At 44.2% G+C, this 6,313-nt stretch overlaps 1 pseudogene; it reads right to left on the bottom strand.

The window, feature by feature from the left end:
- Nucleotides 1–4,138: 4,138 nt before the first annotated feature.
- LOC102497397 (elongation factor 1-alpha 1 pseudogene) lies at nt 4,139–5,803 on the bottom strand (annotated as a pseudogene).
- Nucleotides 5,804–6,313: the final 510 nt, after the last annotated feature.

Consider the following 6,313-nt stretch of genomic DNA (forward strand, 5'->3'; position numbering starts at 1 on the left):
TGGTGGGATGCAGGACTGGCATGACCCAGCTAGTCTGGGGTGGGGTAGCTCCTGCCTCATAGAGCTCCAGTCACTGAGGCCACCTCACAAAGGAGTCTGATGTCCCAACCTGAGCTCCTGCCACTGACCGTGGCACGATGGCAGAGAAGCATGCCCCCAGTGCAGGATAGTGTTAGGAAACTACCCTAAAGAAATTGTAAAGAAAGCATTTTTTCCCTTTTATTTATAAGTCAGAAGACACATGTGCTTGCCAGAGAGAGAGACAGAGAAAAGAAGAAAGCACCTCCCACCCCAGTGGGACATTGTCACGCCACAATCCTTTCTCCTCCATTTCTCTGTTTAATCAGGAGTTTGGTCAAATGTTCATGCCTGGTATGTTTTTCAAGCCACAAGATCTGGGATTCAAACCATGTGGTTGGACATATGGGGTCCCACTCCCTTAACCATCAGACCAGAGGACCAGCCTGGAAGAAGTTCTTTTAAACATCTGTATCTTCTGTACTGAAAACCCCTCATGTAGATGAGATGATGTAACCTGTGATCTGCTTGATTTCTTTCTTCCTAGAAAATACTTTCATCCTTTGTCTAGATACTTTAATGCATTTGTCCTTCTGTCTATCCATTAACAAACACGTAATAGATGCTGTATTGAACATATGTATTCTTGTTTGACCACTCAGCATCCCTTCTTCTTTGGTCACCGTATCCCAATTCCTGTTGGAAAATTATTTTGCCCATCTCAGGATCAGTGATGATGGGAGAATAAATACTACTGAAGACTGCCTTTCACCAAAGCTTATATTCAAAATATTGACTAGCTAAGCAGGTAAGGCTATTGGACAATCAAAATACACTAGGCCTTAACCTTAGGTGACTAGATTGTAAATGTTCTCTGGAGTTTCAGAAAAGGGACTGTCTGCTGGGCTCTGACACCAAAAGCCAAATACAGAACAGACAAGGGGCCAGCAGATTGCATAGTGGTTATGTCGCTGGACTCTCACATGGCTGACCACAGTTCAAGTCTTGGACCTGGTGGCTTCAAACTCATGCCGGATGGGTGTGTGTGCATGCCCAGGATCTCAGGATCTCAGGAGAAGAATGGAGGAAAAGGGATTGCAATATAGTCATTCCCCGAGGTGGGGGTGGGGGTGTCTTTTTTTGGAGAGAGTTTTTTGCTATAGGGTGCTTGTGCTCACCAGGAAGACAGAGAGAGACAGAGAGACAGAAAGTGAGATATCACCACCCAGGGGGGATGGCCACACCACAATCCCTTCTCCTCCATTCTCCTCCAGGATCTTCAGCATGCACACACACACGCCCAGCATGAGTTTAAGCCACCGGGTCTGAGAGTCCAACTGCGGTCAACTACATGGGCGTTCAGCAACATAGCCATTATGCTAACTGCTGATCCCCAGGGGGTGATTTCTCACTTTCCTTCTCACTGTCTCTGTCACTCTGGAAAACAAATGTGCCCTAAGGCAAAAACCTCTTTAAAAAAAATTTTTAAAAATAAACCAAAAACAAATCTACAGAGGATTGAATAAAAGTTTAATACAAGCAGATAACGGGGCCAGCAAGTGGCTTGGTGGTTAAGGCACAGTGTTAAGGCATGCATATAGCTGGACACAGTCTGAGTCCCAGACACAATGACTTGAAAATCACACTGGGGGGGCCAGTGGGTGGTGTAGTGGTTAAAGGGGCTGGATTCCCACATGGCCGACACTGGTTTGAGTCCTAGACCTGGTGGCTTGCTTTCTCACCTTCCCTTTCTCTCTCTCTCTGGTCAAATTGAAAAATAATAACAAATGGAATTAAATAAATAAATATATTTTTTTTAAAAAAGAAAAAGAAAATCACACTGGGCACATGTATGTGTATACCCAAAATCCTCAGAGAGTGGAGGAGAAGGGATTGCATCATGATGCACTATTCCCCCCAGGGATAATTTCTCACTTTCCCTCTCTCTCTCTCTGACAAATGCATCAGCCCTAAGGTAAAAAACTATACACGCACACACACACACATGTGTGTGTATACACACACACATATATATGTAAGTTGCAAAACTGAAGTAAGCAGAATCAGGCTGACAAACCCTCACACATGAGCAGCTTCAGGTTTTACTCCACATCTTCCCACAAAGGGGGGTTGAAACTTTTTTTTCCCATAAGGTATGTGTGCAAGACAGAGAGAAGGGGAAAGTGAGAAGTCAACCTCCAAGGGGATGGTCACGCTGGAGGATGGCCACATTATAATCTCACCTGTTCAGTCTTCCTCTCTGAATTTTGGGCATGAATGCACATGGGCCTGGTGTTATTTTCAAGCTGCCATGTCCAGGATTCACTGCGGAGTTAGTCATGTGAGACCCAGTGCCTTAGCCACAATACCACCTGCTGGCCCCAGGGCTGAAACTTTAAAAGAACTTGAAAAACGGGGCACACTTCCGGGTGGGGGGAGAAAGTTATCTGAGGAAGACATGACTGCCCCAACTTTAGTTCAGGGAGCACAACTCACCTGGGGGAGAGACATGATTACTCCAGAGTAAAAAATATTGTTAGCTTTTCTTTCTTTCTTTTTTTTTTATTTTATTTTTTTTATTTTTAGAGGTTTTTGCTATAGGGTGCGTGTGCTCGCCAGAAAGAGAGAGAGAGACAGAGGGAAAGAAAGTGAGAAATCACACTCCCAGGAGGAATGGGCATGCCGCCATCCCTTCTCCTCCATTCTCCTCTCGGGATCTTGGGCATGCATGCACATGTGTCCGGCGTGAGTTTAAATCACCAGGTCTTGGACTTGAACCATGGTTGACTACCTGGGAGTCCAGCAATACAGCCATTATGCCAACTGCTGGTCCCATAAAAAAAATTGTTAGCTTTTCTACTGTTAAAGGCCAGTGGCTCCAAGTGTTACTTCAGTTGGAGGGTCTGAGGGACTGCCCCAGATAAGATTTTAACTCAAACAGAACTCTCCTGCTCAGAACTAGTAAAAGTTTATTCCACGGCTGAGCAGGAGAGTGGAGGGTCCCCAAATAGAGTTAGTTTGGTTCATTCACATAGGGGCGTCACCTCTTTACCAATCAACTGGGAAATATTTATCTATTTTAAGAATCGAATATGTTATACAATGTATCCTGGTTGAATGTCACCCCAACTTGTTCCTGATACCCTCATAGACCCAGGATCATCAAGAGGTGGAGGTATGACCCCAACTTGGCCAGCTGAGTGTTCCACCAGGGCTCTAAGTCTCAGGAACAGAAAATAAAGGCAGGAATAAGAAACTGTTATGAAAAATAAAAGAGATTTCCGTGGCTTTGCGTCTAGTCCCCACAGCTAGGACCTGGCCCAGCTCTGTTGGTGAGCCCTGATAGCTATGTGACACTAACAGTTAGGCCCGAGTGTTCTCCTATTGAGCATAACAAGTTTACAGAATATCAACATCAGACCACATCAGACTATGTCACTTTAACTGTAATAATCAAGATGATTATTTAATTATGAACACAGACAAAAACATGAACATGGTTCAAACCACAAAAATAACCAAACATCCTTTATCCTGGCTAATATGAGTGCTCTTTCTTTCTTTCTTTTTTTCTTTTTTTGAGATTGTTCAAACAAATTTACTTAATATTGATTAACTACAAAATTTCATATGCAACACATAGCCATTACAGGATTTGGCCTTCTAGAGAAATATGTAAACGGGCACTCTGTTAAGATTCTGCCTTCTTAGAAAGGTGAGAAATGACCCTAACTCCCAACCCCCCCAAAAATTATCTAAATTATATTCTTTAAAAAGTTCCAACAGGTTCTTAATACAAGAGTGATTTACAAACTCAACTTTTTGCCTTAACATTTTTCTATGAAGTCTCGTTTTTGACTAAAAGAAGACACAGGTTTCTCATTAAACTTAGTTTTAATAGGTCTCAAAATTCTGTGACAGATTTTTGGTCAAGTTGTTTCCATTAAAAAGTACTGATTTTAAAACTAATAACTTAAAACTGCCACACACACATAAAAACAAAATGGTCCACAAAACATTTTCCTTTCCTTCTGAAGGTTTTACGATGCATTGTTATCATTAACCAGTCTCTTACTATTAAACTTAAATGACCAATTGAGACAAACAGTTCTGAGATTGTTCTTCCACCACTGATTAAGACTGGGGTGGCAGGAATTAGGGATATTCATTTAGCCTTCTGAGCTTTCTGGGCAGACTTGGTGACCTTGCCAGCTCCAGCAGCCTTCTTGTCCACAGCTTTGATGACACCAACAGCAACTGTCTGTCTCATATCACGAACAGCAAAACGACCCCAGAGGAGGATAGTCAGAGAAGCTCTCAACACACATGGGCTTGCCAGGAACCATATCAACAACGGCAGCATCACCAGATTTCAAAAATTTAGAGCCATCTTCCAGCTTTTTACCCGAATGGTGATCAATCTTTTCCTTCAGCTCAGCAAATTTGCAAGCAATGTGAGCTGTGCCACAATCCAGTATAGGGGCATAGCCAGCACTGATTTGATCTGGATGGTTCAGGATAATCACTTGAGCAGTGAAGCCAGCTGCTTCCATTGGTGCGTCATTTTTGCTGTCAACAGCAACATTGCCACATCGAAAATCTTTGACAGACACGTTCTTGACATCGAAACTCATGTTGTCCCCAGGAAGAGCTTCACTCAGAACTTCATGGTGCATTTCAACCGACTACTTCAGTTGTCACGTTGGTACAAAGGTGACCACCATACCGGGGTTTAAGCATGCCAGTCTCCACTCGGACTCGACCGACAGGGACAGTGCCAATACCACCAATTTTGTACACATCCGGGAGGGGCAGATGCAAGGGCTTGTCAGTTGGATGAGTTGGTGGCAGGATGAAATCCAGAGTTTCAAGCAGTGTAGTTCCACTGGCATTGCCATCTTTACGGGTGACATTCCATCCCCTGAACCATGGTATATTAGCACTTGGCTCCAACATGTTGTCACCATTCCAACCCGAAATTGGCACAAACGCTACTGTGTCAAGACTGTAGCCAATTTTTTAAATGTAGGTGCTGACTTCTTTAACAATTTCCTCACATCTCTTCTGACTATAGGGTGGCTCAGTAGAATCCATCTTGTTAACACCGACAGCTGTTTCACACCGTGTGTAAGCCAGAAGGGCATGCTCACAGGTCTGCCCATTCTTGGAGATATCAGCCTCAAATTCACCAACACCAGCAGCAACAATCAGGACAGCACAGTCAGTCTGAGATGTGCCTGTCATCATGTTTTTGATAAAGTCTCTGTGTCCTGGGGCACCCATGATAGTCACATAACACTTGCTGGTCTCAAATTTCCACAGGGAGACGTCAATGATGATACCACACTCACATTCAGCTTTCAGTTTATCCAAAACCCAGGCATATTTGAAGGAGCCCTCTCCCATCTCAACAGCCTCCTTCTCAAAATTTTCAATGGTTCTTTTGTCGATCCTACCTTTGTAGATCAGATGGCCAGCAGTGGTGAACTTGCCAGAATCTACGTGTCCAATGACAACAATGTTAATGTGAGTCTTCCCCTTTCCCATTTTGGCTTTGACTTAGCGGTGGTTTTCACAACACCTGTGTTCTGGCCGCAAACCCACTGCGAAAAAGCTGAGTGCTACTTCTTTACCAACTTTAGCTTTAGCTTGCTTCATTTCTCCCACCTCATACATGCAATTTATTAAGATGCCCAATCATAGAAATACTCATGCTTCCTGCCAGCATCTAGTCCAGAGCAAACCCTACTTCCTTGAACCCTTCTCCCAAAGCACCTAACACAAGTCCAAATCCAATTTAAAAAAAGGGGGGGAGGGCCAGTAGATGGTGTAATGGTTATGACTCCCACACAGTCGATCACAGTTTAAGTACCAGTCCCAGCGGCTTAAACTCACACCAGGCACATATGCATGCATGCCCCAAATCCTGAGAATAAAGGAGAAAGGATTATAGTGTGGCCATCCTCCTGGGGCGGGGGGGGGGGGGTGACTTCTCGCTTTCTGTCTCTCCAGCAAGAGCACACACCCCATAGCAAAAATCTCTCTCTCTTTTCCATCTGGTGGCAGCCATCAGGGAATTATATGTTAATGTTTAAAACATGATGTGTGGTATTGTTGGGCTGGGGCCCTGGGCAGCTTGGATGCCACGTCACAGTCAGCTGATGCAATCCAGGTCTAGTCTGTCATCAGACCAGCACTGCACTCAGATGTAACCTGGATGTAGCACTCTACGGTGCTCTACTCTGCACAAGGCACCAGAACTTACATGGGATAGTAGTCTGCTCTCTCCCTAAAC

The sequence above is a fragment of the Tupaia chinensis genome, unplaced genomic scaffold (genome assembly GCF_000334495.1).
Source record: "Tupaia chinensis unplaced genomic scaffold, TupChi_1.0 Scaffold000294_5, whole genome shotgun sequence".
Classification (NCBI taxonomy): Eukaryota; Metazoa; Chordata; class Mammalia; order Scandentia; family Tupaiidae; genus Tupaia; species Tupaia belangeri.